The sequence below is a fragment of the Chiloscyllium punctatum genome, chromosome 42 (assembly GCF_047496795.1).
Source record: "Chiloscyllium punctatum isolate Juve2018m chromosome 42, sChiPun1.3, whole genome shotgun sequence".
Lineage (NCBI taxonomy): Eukaryota > Metazoa > Chordata > Chondrichthyes > Orectolobiformes > Hemiscylliidae > Chiloscyllium > Chiloscyllium punctatum.
The window spans coordinates 41,045,158-41,060,562 of record NC_092780.1 but is presented as its reverse complement, the minus strand read 5'-3'; the positions used below and the strand labels follow the sequence as shown (position 1 = coordinate 41,060,562).

The following is a 15,405-nucleotide window of genomic DNA, read 5'->3' as shown; positions in this document are numbered from 1 at the left end:
TTATTGCCCATCCCTAAATTGCCCAGAGAGCAGTTCAGAGTCAACCACAATGCTGTGGGTCTGGGATCACACGTAGGTCAAACCCAGTAAGGGTGGTGGTTTCCTTCCCTAATGAACATTAGTGAACCAGATTGGTTTTTCTGATAATCAACAATGGGTTCATGGTCATCTATCCTGGCGGGATTCGAATCCAGGTCCCCAGAAATTATCTGGGTCTCTGAATTAACAGTCCAGCAATAATAGGCCATTAGGCCGTCATCTCCCCCATTTAATAAACAACAATCTACATTAAGTGACAATTCACTGCTGCCCCTTGAGAAATTTGCCTTTGCCATTTGTAAAAAGCATGAAAGATAGAGCAAGTTGCTTCCAATGTCAAAATGTTCTCCTCCAATTCTACCAAACATTTCACAATAGCCCACATTGCTCAGAACCTGATAAGGTTCTGCCATTTGCATCTAATCTTTTAACATTTTAAGCACCACAATCAGATCACTCTTTAATTTTCTACACTCGAGGGAAAACGAGTCAAGTTTAAGCAGTATGTCCTTGAAATTTAACTCCCCTATCGCTGGTATCTCCCACTCGATCCAGAACACAGGAACAGGTTTTTCCACTATACTGTTCTTGCATGCCCTCTGGCAGTGGGTAGGTGCAGAGTTACTGAGGGCTGGAGCCTGCACTCTCACTGATATAACACCTAATGTGAACCAAGCTACAAGAAGGTCAGGAGATAAAGGTTTGTGCTCATGAGAGAGTGCACATACTCAGTGCAATTCGGTGAGTTTATATAATTCTACCAGCAAGAATTCTACCATTGCTAGGGACAGTTTTTGACGTCTGTGTGAGGCCAATGTTGGTGTATTATTCCTCAAGAGGTTTTCCAAACTGGATATAATTTGTGAAACAACCCTTTTCTAGCTCGTTACTAGTGGTAATTAGTTGGAAGCAATTATAATCTGGGTTTAGTGGAAAATTTTAATTGAATGCTGCTAAATCAAGGAAAATATCTCTTCAAATGATGAAATATTATTAAAAATAGATCAGCTAATTAAATATCATATTATGTAGATAAGATAATTTATATCATAATACAATTTATTTCTACTATCCTTAGAATGTAGGTTCCTGACTGTTATAATGGCACAAGCTCGTGTTGCAGACAGAATTATCTTTTGTCATTGGAGTAAATATAACTTAATTCAATTTTCATCTGATTTGATGTTAAGGATGAATAATAATCATTATATAACTATATAAATAACATTTAAATTGTTATTACTTTATTCACTCATTTCAAAGGTGAGGTGGCAGCCATAACCATAATTCACAGCGTTACCAGTTGGATAGAATAAAGCATTATCAAAATTATCACCTGAGATTGTCTAGTAAATTATTCCTATCTATTATCATTAAGAGAGTGCTCCTGTCTGATGTGATTTCTCTGGTTTACCCTATTTTACCCTTGGTATCTGCCTGCATATTTTCTTCTTTTTAAACTCAATTTCAGAGGTCCATCACTGAGGTGCTGCAACAATCCTTCTCTCTCTCCTTATTCTGGTTCCTTGCTCTGTTTTGGCATTACTGTTCATTTCTTCCTGCTTTCCCTCTTTAACTCCTTAACTTTTCCTCATAACATAAATACATCTGGTCTGGAATTTTCTTTGTTACTTAACTTTCTTTTTCGTAACAAACTGGTTGAAAGTATTTCATAGTAAGGTAGGGTTCCCCAAATTACAGCACTTTCCTCAGTGTTGAACTCACTCAGGTCTTCACCCGTGATTTTAAATTTGAGTAAGGTAAAATTGTGGCTGAGTTAGCTCAGCAGGCTGGTAGGTGTTGCTTAGTAATGCTTTACAACATGGGTCCAAATCCTCTACTAGCCGAGGTCAACGTTGGGGCCTATCTCTTTGCTTTGGCCCATTACGACATCAAGGTGTAAGCCATAACCCTCAGATGATGAGTATACTACACAAGTTATGTATAATAAGTATACATAACTTATGTATACTTATAATGTATAATGTATAATTGTTAGTCCACTTTGAAGTCTAAGTCTGAAGGCAGTTCTTCATTTTCTCTCCACCTTGCCCAGTCTGTCTTGAATCCAAACTCATAGTGTCACATCAAACCACATGATAAAAGAACATGAAGTATGTGTATGTATGAGAGAGAGAGAGAGAGAGAGAGAGAAAGATGAAAGGGTAAAAACATCATTAAGAGTGGATTGAGATCTGCTGGTTTATTGCCATTTTTGAGACTAGTTTGTTTGTCATGCAAGCAATTGTGGCAACATTTAGATGTTTCTGACATTTTGTTTATGGAAACTCAGGATAAATGCTGTTGTCTTGCAGGGACATTAATGTTGCAAGAATTAATGCAATAATAAATTACAAAGAGAAGCAGTTAAAATGTTAGATCTTAGATAAAGAGGGATATATCTGTCAATGGTGGATAGCCAGCAAGAAGCAACGTGTGTATGGTCAGGAGAAACTGACTCCCACTTTCTCCGGGCTTTTAGGAATGATGTTCACAAATGGGGAATACATTTAAAAAGATTAATCCATAAACAAATGTGTGTTCTAAATTGTGATACTTATTTTCTGTGCTAAGTGAAACCATTGCTGGTTGACAAAAATATAATTCCTATTGTTAGTCCAGACTACAATTTCACAAATAAGTAATTGGTTGTGTTCAAATCTCTCCACAGCCTTGCTCATCTGGTACATTCCCATCTCTGTAAACTTTTCTAGTTTGACACCTTTCTGAAATATCTTGGCTCCTCCAGCTTTGACCCTCGGAGTATTCCTGACTTTAATTGACCCACCCTTTACCCACCCTGGCTGTCAGCTCCAGAAACTTTTCTATTTCTGCTCCATCTCCCTTCCTTTGCTTCTTAAAACCCAAGCATTCATTATCATCGATTTTAGTATGTGGCTCAGTTTCTAATTTTGTTTGGTAATATTCCTGTGAAAGCACCTTTGTAGTATGACTACCAGTTGCTGTTTTGTTGTATAGCTCTGGAACCACTCCTATTAATGAATTCTATAATAAATGTTGTATTGTCTCAAACTAAATATTTATCCAGTTCTTACATATTGCTCTGAATTCACAAGCTGTGCCCCTGCTGCCTTTACAGAGAGGAAGAATCTTTGTCACATCTGTTTCTTTTGTTGTTGTTGATGGAAGCTAATGTGAGAACCTTTTAGCTTGCAGGCTTATGTGTGGCCTGCCACTGTGTGTGTGTGTGTGAGCGTGAGTCTGCATGTGTGTAAGTCTGCATGTGTGTGCATGTTTAAGTCTCTGTGTGTGCATATGTGTGTGTATTCTGTTTGTGAGTTAGTATGAGGAAGTGTTTAAACTTTTCATTCTGCCACCATTTGCATTCCTTTCGGTATTTGGTTCGTGTTGCTGAGTTGGGTGACTTGCTTCATTCCTCATTTGGATTTATTGAAGGGGCATCAATGTTTTGCCCATGTTTCTGAGCAGCATTGTCTTATAGCTGCTCGCACACATGTCAGACAGTTATTGAACCATTCAAAAGCAGAACATGAAGATGCTGGAAATCTGAAATGAAAACAAATAAAAATACTGTAAATATTCAGCTCAGCACCCAAACAGAGAGAAATGGAGTGAACGAGCCAAAACCAAAAGGCCACAGACATGGAGCATTAACCCACTTATCAAACATTTATGTTGGTTATCTGCAATTCCCTTGTCTGTTGCTTTTTATCAATAAAAGTGGAAACAGCAAAGCTGGACTGGGGATACATGGACAGGAGATACATGGACAGGAGATACATGGACAGGAGATACATGGACAGGAGATACATGGACAGGAGATACATGGACAGGAGATACATGGACAGGAGATACATGGACAGGAGATAGGTGAGGTTAGTCTCTGGAATGTCCACTTTCTTCCTCAACTGAGGATGTGTGTGAAAAATGTCATGTGTCCTTCAATATTCATGTCTGAACCTACCTCAAGCTGTGAGGATCCCATTGGTCAGCTTCCTCTCAGTTTCACAGAATCACTACAATGCAGGGAGAGGCCATTTCATAGAATCCCTATGGTGTGGAAACAGGCCATTTGGCTCAACAAGTCTACACTGACTCTCCAAAGAGCATCCACCCAGATTCACCTCCTACCCAATACCTGTAAACCTGCATTTCCTATGCATTTGGAACTGTTCTGTCCAATCAACTGGGAGCTGGAAAGGAAAATTTAGCCAGTAAAACTAATTATCAAACTGCAGATAATTAAAATAAGGAGAAAAACAAAATGTGAGCACTGACAATATCATGTGCGGTGTTAAAGTTTGGGTTGGTTACATGGGTTCTTCAGTACTACCAGTCACTGAATAGTGAACATCACAGTGGTGTCTATTCAAGGTAACAGGAGTGGATTTTAGGCCAGGTTTTATATGGGGTGGAGAAAGAAGTGTGGTATTTTTGTCTAATCCCTCCCCACCTTGTAGAAGTGACAGTCATGAGCTGTTCAAATGCATGACTGCATCAATGAGGTGCTGGAGGTGGGTTCAGTGTAGAGTCATATGGCACAGAGATGCCCTTCAGCCCATTGAGTCTGCGTTGACCTACCTACTACTTATCCTACATTCCAACATCTCGACCTTGACTGTTATGACACTTCAAGTGCTGATCTATGTATCTTTTAAAGGTTGGGAGGTTTCCTGCCTGAACTACCCTCCCAGCAGCGCATTCCAGACCCCAACCACCCTCTGGATGAAAATATATTTCCTCAAATCCCCTCTAAATCTCCTGCCCTTCATCTTAAAATGATGCCTCCTTGTAATTGACCCTTCAACTAAGGGGAATGGCTGCTTCCTCTCTACCTGAACCATGTCCCCATAATCATATACCCCTCTCAGCCTTCTCTGCTGTAAAGACAATAACCTGAACCTATCTAGCCTCTCATTTTTGTTAAACCTCACCATCCCAGCAACATCCTGGTGAGTCTCCTCTGCACTCTCCAGTCTGATTACAACTTTCCTGTAATAATGAGGCAATCAGAACAGCAGACAATACTCCAGCTGTTTCCTAGTCAAAGTTTTATACAGCTCCAACATAACCTCCCTGTTCTTATAATCTATGCCGTAACTGATAAAAACAAGTGTCCTGCATCCCTCCTTAACTATCTTATTAACCTAAGCTTCCATCTTCAGGGATCTGTGGACAAGGACCCTGAGATCCCTCTGTCCCTCTGAGCTTCGCAGTGTCCTGTCATTCAATGAGTTCTCCTCTTGTTAGTTCTTTCAAAGTCCAACACCAGGGTTAAATTCTACCTGAAAAGGATTTGTCCATCTGACCAATGCATGTATATATTCCTGCAATGTACAACCTTTCTTCACTGTCAACCATTCAGCCAATCATTGTGTCATCCATAGACCTGTTTCTCCTGCCACCCCTTCATTCTTATCCCTACAGTGTGGAAACAGGCCCTTTGGCCCAACCAGTCCTCACCGACCCTCAAAGAGTAACCCACCCAGACCCATTTCCCTCTGACTAATGCACCTAGCACTATGGGCAATTTAGCATGGCCAATTCACTTAACCTGCACATCTTTGGACTGTAGGAGGAAACCGGAGCACCTGGAGAACGTCCAAACTCCACACAGACAGTCACCTGAGGCTGGAATTGAACCTGGGACCCTGGTGCTGTAAGGCAGCAGTGCTAGCCACTGAGCCACCATGCCACCCACAGCTACCTTTATTGCTTGTATATATCATGAACAACAAGGGCTCCAGCACCGATCCATGTGGTACACCACTGAACACCAGTCTCCAGTCACACATCCATCTTCTACCCCCACCTCTGTCTCTTGTCACTAGGCCAACTTTGATCCAACTTGCCAAGTGAACCTGGATCCCATGAGCTTTTACCTTCTTGAGACAATTTGCAGTTCTTCCATTCCTCAGGGACAGAAAGTACATCCAATCAGATTGACTGGAAGCTGAGTAGTTGCAAGATTCCCAGAACTCAGACATGATTGCTGCTGGGACCATGAGAGATCCTGAGGTCAGGAACATGAACTCTAGACTGAAAGGTGAGTCTGCAGGTCTTGGATGGGGAGTTATTGGAGATCTTAGGGATGGAGAGGAGGAGTTGAGGGCATTGAGTTCTAGATGCCAAAGGTTGGGGCAGTGGAGGGGGGGGGGGGGGTGTTCACAAAATGAAGGTTTACCTCTAAAGAGCACAAAGTACCAGGTAGACTGCCTCTTCCTTTCCACCTTTTCACTGAAGGTGGTGAAGTTCATTCATTCTCCTTCAGTCTCTGAATTGTTTTCAATTGACATTTGTTCGGATAGACCGGGCTGTTCCAATATCTATCAGCTGTAACTTGTTTTGTGGCCATGTAATTTTTCTGTAAATATGTTTTAAAATATTTCCACAATAATCTGAATTGCATTTACAAATGTAAAGAAGAGGCAATTATAGACAACAAAAATGGCAATTTTGCAATTTGACTTCAAGAGTAGTATTATTTAGACAAAAATTACTAATCATTAAAATGGTTAATAAGCAACATAAGCATATCACAATGAGTGCAAACCAATAAAGTGGAACACCTGAATCAATAAGGAAATAAGGATGAGACCCCACTCAGAAAAAAACATATTGATGCTGCAATAAAGGAGAGTTTGCATCTTCAGACATTTTAGCTTGAGATGACAGTACAGCCAGGGAGATGCTGTGAACAACCATCAGCCACAGATTAGTGGAGCACTCTGCCTCTGATTCAGAACATTGTAGATTCTCAGTCCCACTCCAGAGACGTGATGGTATAATCTAGGCTACTGCTCCAGTGCAATATCATGAGATGCTGTACTGTCAAAATGTTGTCATTCAGATGAGGTTAATCAGCTGAGGCCCTTCCTGTCATAGAGTCATAGAGATGTACAGCATGGAAACAGACCCTTTGGTCCAACCCGTACATGTCGACCAGAATTCCCAACTCAATCGGGTCACAACTGCCAGGACCCAGACCATATCCCTCCAAACCCTTCCTATTCATATACCTATCCAAATGTCTCTTAAATGTTGCAATTGTACAGCCTTCACCACTTCCTCTGGCAGCTCATTCCATACTTGCACCACCCTCTGCGTGAAAAAGTTGCCCCTTAGGTGTCTTTTATATATTTCCCCTCTCACCCTCTAGTTCTGGGCTCCCTGACCCCAGGGAAAAGTCTTTGTCTATTTATCCTATCCATGCCTCTCATAATTTTGTAAACCTTTATAAGGTCACCCCTCAGCCTCCGACGCTCCAGGAAAAACAGCCCCAGCCTGTTCAGCCTCTCCCTATAGCTCATATTCTCCAACTCTGGCAACGTGCTTGTAAGTCTTTTCTGTACCCTTTCAAGTTTCACAACATCTTTCCGATAGGAAGGAGACCAGTATTGTACGCAATATTCCAACAGTGGCCTGTATAGCCACAACATGACCTCTCAAGTCCTGTACTCAATACTCTGACCAATAAATGAAAGCATACCAAACACCTTCTTCACTATCCTATCTACCTGCGACTCCACTTTCAAGGAGCTTTGAACCTGCACTCCAAGGTCTCTTTGTTCATCAACACACCCGAGGACCTTACCATTAAGTGTATAAGTCCTGCTAAGATTTGCTTTCCCAAAATGCAGCACCTCACATTTATCTGAATTAAACTTCTCAGGCCATTAGTCCATCTGGTTAAGATCCTGTTGTAAAATGAGGTAACCCTCTTCATTGTCCACTACACCTCCAATTTTGGTGTCATCTGCAAACTTACTAACTGTATCTATTATGCTCGCACCCAAATCGTTTATGTAAATGACAAAAAGTAGAGGACCCAGCACCGATCCTTGTGGTATTCCACTGATCACAGGCCTCCAGTCTGAAAAACAACCCTCCACCACCACCCTCTGTCTTCTAACCAGTCTCCCATGGGGAACTTTGTCCAATGCCTTACAGAAGTCCATATAGATCACATCCACCGCTCAGTCCTCATCAATCCTCTTTGTTACTTCTTCAAAAAACTCAATCAAGTTTGTGAGACATGATTTCCCATGCACAAAGCCATGTTGACTATCACTAATCAGTCTTTACCTTTCCAAATACATGTACATCCTGTCCCTCAGGATTCCCTCCAACAACTTGCCCACCGCCGACGTCAGGCTCACTGGTCTATAGTTCCCTGGCTTGTCCTTACCACCCTTCTTAAACAGTGGCACCACGTTTGCCAACTTCCAGTCTTCCGGCACCTCACCTGTGACTATCGATGATACAAATATCTCAGCTAGAGATCCAGTAATCACTTATCTACCTTCCCACAGAGGTCTAGGGTACACCTGATCAGGTCCTGGGGATTTATCCACCTATATGCGTTTCAAGACATCCAGCACTTCCTCCTCTGTAATATGGACATTTTGCAAGATGTCACCATCTATTTCCCTACAGTCTATATTTTCCATATCCTTTTCTACAGTAAATACTGATGCAAAATACTCATTTAGTATCTCCCCCATTTTCTGCGACTCCCTACAAAGCCACCTTGCTGATCTTTGAGGGGCCCTTTTCTCTCCCTAGTTACCCTTTTGTCCTTAATGTATTTGTAAAAACTCTTTGGATTTTCCTTAATTCTATTTGCCAAAGCTATCCTATGTCCCCTTTTTGCCCTCCTGATTTCTCTTTTAAGTATAGTCCTATTTCCTTTATATTCTTCTAAGGATTCACTCGATCTATCCTGTCTATACATATGCTTCCTTCTTTTTCTTAACCAAACCCTTAATTTCTTTAGTCATCCAGCATTCCCTATACCTATGAGCCTTTCCTTTCACCCGAACAGGAATATACTTTCTATGGATTCTTGTTATCTCATTTCTGAAGGTTTTCCATTTTCCAGTCACCCCTTTACCTGCGAACATCTGCCCCCAATCAGCTTTTGAAAGTTCTTGCCCAATACCATCAAAATTGGCCTTTCTCCAATTTAGAACGTCGTTGTGGTTCTGTTCGCCGAGCTGGGAATTTGTGTTGCAGACATTTCGTCCCCTGTCTAGGTGACTTCCTCAGTGCTTGGGAGCCTCCTGTGAAGCGCTTCTGTGATGTTTCCTCCAGCATTTGTAGTGGTTTGAATCTGCCACTTCCGGTTGTCAGTTCCAGCTGCTTTGGTCGGTATATTGGGTCCAGGTCGATGTGCTTATTGATTGAATCTGTGGATGAGTGCCATGCCTCTAGGAATTCCCTGGCTGTTCTCTGTTTAGCTTGACCGAATTCATGTTGCTTGTCATCTGCGTGTGTGGCTACTAAGGATAGCTGGTCGTGTCGTTTCATGGCTAGCTGAAGAAGGGCTTATGCCCGAAACATCGATTCTCCTGCTCCGTGGATGCTGCCTGACCTGCTGCACTTTTCCAGCAACACATTTTTCAGCTCTGATCTCCAGCATCTGCAGTCCTCACTTCCTCCTTGCAGCTTCTGTACAGAGTTAACATTTCAGGTCAAGTGACCCTTCCTCAGAACTAAATCTATCTATATCTAATTGTAAATTTTTTTTCTTTATTCCAACTTACTTTCCCATGTGTTGTAGCGTTTGGATATAGTGCATTCTATCCCTGCATCCAAGTCATTAATATGTAAATTGTTGGGGACTGAGCACTGAATCCTGTGGTACCCCACTTAGGTGCATCTTGAATTGAATGTAAAACACTTAGGAGATCCCTGTTGTCATAAAGGTTGCTATAAGTATGAATCTTTATTTCTCTTTAACTGCTCGAGGAACTCCAATTTTGTCATTTCCAGTATGTTTGGAGGTATTTAAGGCACATTCTGTTGGCTATAGATCAGCTGTAATCTATATGAATATTGGAAAAGACACAAAGGACTGAATAACCTATTCAGAATATGTGTGCTTTGGCCTATCATGAACTCCAGAGGTTGTTTTATGCAGCTGAAATTTGCATATTGCAAAATGGGGAGGTGACAGGCCGTGCTTTGGAGACCCAGGTTCAAACCCCTTCATGGTAGATGGTGGAATTTGATTTTATGTTAATCTGGAATTAAGAGTCTACTATTGCTGGAAAAACCCATCTGGTTCACAAATGATCTTTAGGGAAGGAAACTGTTATACTTACCTGGTCTGGCCTACATGTGACTCAGAGCAATGTGGTTGACTCTTACCTGCCATCTGGGCAATAAGTGCTGGCCTAGCCAGAGACGTCCTTATTCAGTGAATGAATAAAAAAAATTAGTTCACTCACGGTTTACAAATCACTACTTCCGCCACCTCCAAACGGACCCCGCCACCAGGGATATATTTCCCTCCCCTCCCCTATCAGCATTCCGAAAAGACCACTCCCTCTGTGACTCCCTCGTCAGGTCCACACACCCCCCCCACCCCCCCCCCCCCCCACCAACCCAACCTCCACTCCCGACACCTTCCCCTGCAACCGCAAGAAATGCAAAACTTGCGCCCACACCTTCCCCCTTACTTTCCTCCAAGGCCCCAAGGGACACTTCCATATCTGCCAAAATTCACCTGCACCTCCACACACATCATTTACTGCATCCGCTGCACCCGATGTGGCCTCCTCTATATTGGGGAGACAGGCCGCCTACTTGCGGAACGTTTTAGAGAACACCTCTGGGACACCTGGACCAACCAACCCAACCACCCAGTGGCGCAACACTTCAACTCCCCCTCCCAGTCCACCAAGGACATGCAGGTCCTTAGACTCCTCCATTGCCAGACCATAGCAACACGATGGCTGGAGGAAGAGTGCCTCATCTTCCGCCTAGGAACCCTCCAACCACAAGGGATGAACACAGATTTCTCCAGTTTCCTCATTTCCCCTCCCTCCACCTTGTCTCAGTCAAATCCCTCGTACTCAGCACCGCCTTCCTAACCTGCAATCTTCCTGACCTCTCCACCCCCACCTCCACACCGGCCTATCACCCTCACCTTATCACCCTCACCTTAACCTCCATCCACCTATCGCATTTCCAATGCCCCTGCCCTAATTCCCTCCTCCCTACCTTTTATCTTAGCCTGCTTGGCACACTTTCCTCATTCCTGAAGAAAGGCTCATGCCCGAAACGTCAATTCTCCTGCTCCTTGGATGCTGCCTGACCTGCTGCGCTTTTCCAGCAACACATTTTCAGGTCAGATTGAATGTGTAAATTACTGGGTTTTTTTGCATGATGCAGTTGAATGGTGTTTGCTTTGTGTGGTACACAACCAGATGCAAATCTAGTTCTTAATTGAGTGTAGTCAATGTTATTTAGGTTCTGATGGGAATTCGCTGAGAATCAAACCTTAAACTGGATATGGCTGAAAATGTTCAGTTCAGTCTGAACTCCGCAGTCAGATTGAGCAGTTCTGGATCATGAACAGGCGTCACTGAAAGACAAGTACCCAACAATCTGAGAGGTACGGCCTGTGAGTCCTCACAGAACTAATTATGATTTAAATCTTTAAAACAGTCTCTTGCTGATGCAATATCTGTCAGTGGTTTGACACTTTAATGGACTTTCTATGTTTTTGAGATTCATATTCTGCTGAGTTTTAGTCTCAGATGATTTGTAGTCATTGGAAGCTACATATGCTTGACTAGGTTTAACTCCTTTCCAATAGGATGTGGATGCCATGTTTTCCCTTTTTGTGTGGATGTAAAAAAATCCCAAAGTGTTGTGTCGACAAATAATGGTCCCTGCTGTCCTGTCTAAAATTTCTTAGCCAACATTACAAAAACCTGTCCGGTTACTTTACCATTTCTGTTTGTTGCAGCTTGCTGTGCATGAAGTGGTTGCCATGTTTCCCACATTACAACAGCTCAAACACATGAGCAGTGCCTCATTGGCAGTGCACATATTTGGCACATCCTGATGTGATGAGAGAGCTTTATAAAAACAAAGCTTTCATTTTTCTTGGGGAAGAGAATGCCCTAATTACTTAAAACAGTGTGTCTCTAATTTATGCTTCTGGGTACACGGCAGATTGTAAGTGTACCATGTAGCACACGACCTGCTGCAATTGGTTTCAGCGTCAGTTTAAAATCACGCAGTACCTGCAAGAGCAATATCCCACATTTGTAGAAGACAAAGTTGAAGAGTCAGGCTTTGGGAAGAGAGACATTGAGAGCAGAACTCAGAGGAGTGTGCCCAGTCAACATAAAGCAGTGTAGGAGACAGGGTGGAGAACATAAAGCTGTATAATAGAGACAGACAGACAGACAGATGCTCAGAGAGACAGGCAGACAGGCAGGGAGAGAAAGTAACCCTCAAGCTTATAAAGAGGCAGGGAAGAGTTTTTAAAAAATGTATAGAGCAGCTAGATAGGTGCCAAGTGAAAACAGAGCAACAGGGGCGAGTGTGGAGAGAATATGGAGCAGCAGGGGGAGAGTGTGGAGAGATACAGGGCAGCAGGGGAGAATGTGGAGAGAATACAGGGCAGCGGGGAGATTGTGGAGAGGATACAGGGCAGCAGGGGAGATTGTGGAGAGAATACAGGGCAGCAGGGGAGATTGTGGAGAGAATACAGGGCAGCAGGGGAGAATGTGGAGAGAATACAGGGCAGCAGGGGAGATTGTGAGAGAGTACAGAACATCAGAGAACAGCTGAGCAAGCTGTTTGCAATCGATGTCTTTATCTCAAATCTGTCTGGCTCAGAGTGATTGAACTGAAGTGCAAATTGGAGACTCCGCTCATAATGGGAGGGCAAATGGTGTGGAAATGTTGGTTTCAATTTCACAGGATATTGGCACCAGTACTGGAACATGAAGAGCTGTACCTTCAGGGAATACCCCACCTGAACTAGGCTGGGTACAGGGTCTTAGTGGAAAGGGTAAATGGGGCTTTCACAGCGACTTTAAATGATGAGATGGTCAGGTGGGAATGGTAGTATTGATAATAATTTTAAAACAAATAAAAGGGATAAGAACAAATGTGGCAATCAAAAATTATATTTTAACTTGTTACAAGGAGAGGGAAAGCTAAAAAATGTAAAGGAGAGATAAATAGGAAATGTATGAATTAGCAATTAGAGCAAAAGCAGTTAGGCTATGTGGATGAATAAACATTATTTTACAAATGCACATGATAGAAGGAACAATCTGAATTAATTACAGATGTAAATTTAACTTGGGGTATGACATGGTGACCATTATGGAGATAAGGCAGCGAGATGGTCAGGATTGGAAACTGAATATATCAGGTGTTACGTTTAAAAGGAAAAACATAGAGTGGATGGGCTAACCTTGGAAGGGCAGGGCTATTTCATGGATGAGAGGATATAATGAGATGTAAGAAACAGTAAGAACTTTGTTGGTAGAATTAATAAATGGAAAATAGATTCAAGACTTTCATAGGAGTCATGTATAGAACCAGGTTTCAAGTAAAAATTTGTGTAAACTCAGACATTACACAAGCATGTAGTAAAGACTGGTTTAATTTTCATACAGATTCCAGTCAGCATACTAGCTCATGTCAGAAAGGAAATAAAATTCCTGAGTATGTTTACATTAAATTTCTGCAACAATTTGCCCTAAAACCAACAAAGGAGATCTCCATATTATCTTAGCAATGAATAAAGGAACCACATTTAGATATTAGCCTATCTGTGTATGAACAGGCCCCTTGACATTTCCTCATAATGATAATGTGTGAATATTTACCTAATATCCTTTGTAACCAGTTAAATTCAATGTAATTTTGAAAAAGAAGAAACATGAAACAGGGATATAGATATTCTAGATTTAGGTGAAGAGATGGTCCACAGTAAACTGGGAAATCTGTAAATGAGGAAAACAAAAGAAGAACAAATAGAGGTGATCAAAATATAATTTATTGTGATACAGACCAAATTATACCCTTGAGTGCAAAGAGATTTACTTACCAAAAATAAAAGCCATCAATATTGGAAGAGGTGAGAGACAGCATCAAACTAAAAGAAAATTGATGTCGATATGAAAACAGATCCTGGCAACTGTTAAAAATAAAAGGAACAGCAAAGTTACCTTTGACTCAGCAAACAGCTGATAATTAATACAAAGAGGAAATACAAAAAGGATCTTGCAAAAAATAACTAAATTAGCATAAACATTTTTTATAATTACATTAGGAAGAGAGGGACTGAATGTAACTTCCTTGCAAACTGGCAATGAAAATCAGTAAGTGGTGCTGCAAAGGCTAAAAGGTCAGAATTGCCGAACATCTCTTGGAGGGGAAAGTTGAATCAGGGACATAGATTCACCAAAATAACCATAAGTGAAAGGGGAGTAACAGAGACATTAATGTCCTGATAAGTGACATGTCTCCAGGATCAAATGGTTTCTATCTTAGGGTTTTTAAAGCAGGTTGGGAGGGAATGGGAAGGAGATGGGTTGGTCTTCTACATCATTTTCCACATCTCCTGTTGAAAACATATTTGGTGGGAATTCAGACACTGAGTTCAACTCCTAATGTGACAACTGGAGAGTTTTAACTCTACTGATTCAATAAATCTGCAATAAATATCTAGTGTCAAAATATTGATCATGGCATTGCTGAATTGGGATAAAAACCCCTCTGGTTCACCAATAATTTTACTCAGTCTGGCCAATACAACTCTACGCCCCACAATGTTCTCCCAAGATTTTGAAATTGGTTCTATCAAATGGTTACAGAAAAATCAAAGAACAATAAAACTGGATCAAGCAACATTGATCCAGACATTGTGAATGACAAAAGCAGACCTAACCATATCAACATCCTCTAACTAAGATTTGGGGGCCTATGCCAAGATTAACTGAGTTGTTCTTACAGGCAGGGTGAGGGTGAGGAGAATGTGCCTGCATTTACTACATTGCAGAGGGTGAGAGCAATCAAGTTAAAATCCTGGAATTCCCTCCTTAATGGCATTGTGGATCTGCCTACAACATATGGACTGCAGTGGTTCAAGATGGCAGCTCACCACCACCTTCTCAAGGACAACTAGGGATGGGTAATAAATGTTGGCCCAGCCAGCAATACCTACGTCTCACAAGTGAATAACAAAAAGTCTCAGTGAAGAGTAAATGGACTCTGCACGGTGAAAACATGAAAGCATCTTCAAATAAAATCAAATAACTGCAGATGCTGGAAATCTGAAATAAAACAGAAATGGTAGAGAAATTCAGCAGGTCAGCTGGCATCTGCAGAGAGAATAACAGTGTTAACACTTGAGTCATAGAACATAGAGTCGTACAGCATGGAAACCAACCTTTTGGTCCAACTAATCCATGCCAATCATGTTCCCAAACTAAACTAGTCCCATCTGCCTGCATTTGGTGCATCTCCCGCCAAACTTTCCTATTCATGTACTTTTTTAAGTGTCTTTTAAGTGTTATAACTGTACCTGCTTCCACCACTTCCTCTGGCAGTTCATTCCACATACAA

At 41.8% G+C, this 15,405-nt stretch overlaps 1 long non-coding RNA gene across 1 annotated transcript in view; it reads left to right on the top strand.

The window, feature by feature from the left end:
• Positions 1–675: 675 nt before the first annotated feature.
• LOC140465919 (uncharacterized) overlaps positions 676–15,405 on the top strand; it is a 123,583-nt gene continuing 108,853 nt past the window's right edge. Inside the window, exon 1 of the long non-coding RNA XR_011955187.1 lies at positions 676–780. This is a non-coding gene — a long non-coding RNA (uncharacterized lncRNA). The remainder of the gene's footprint in view (positions 781–15,405) is intronic.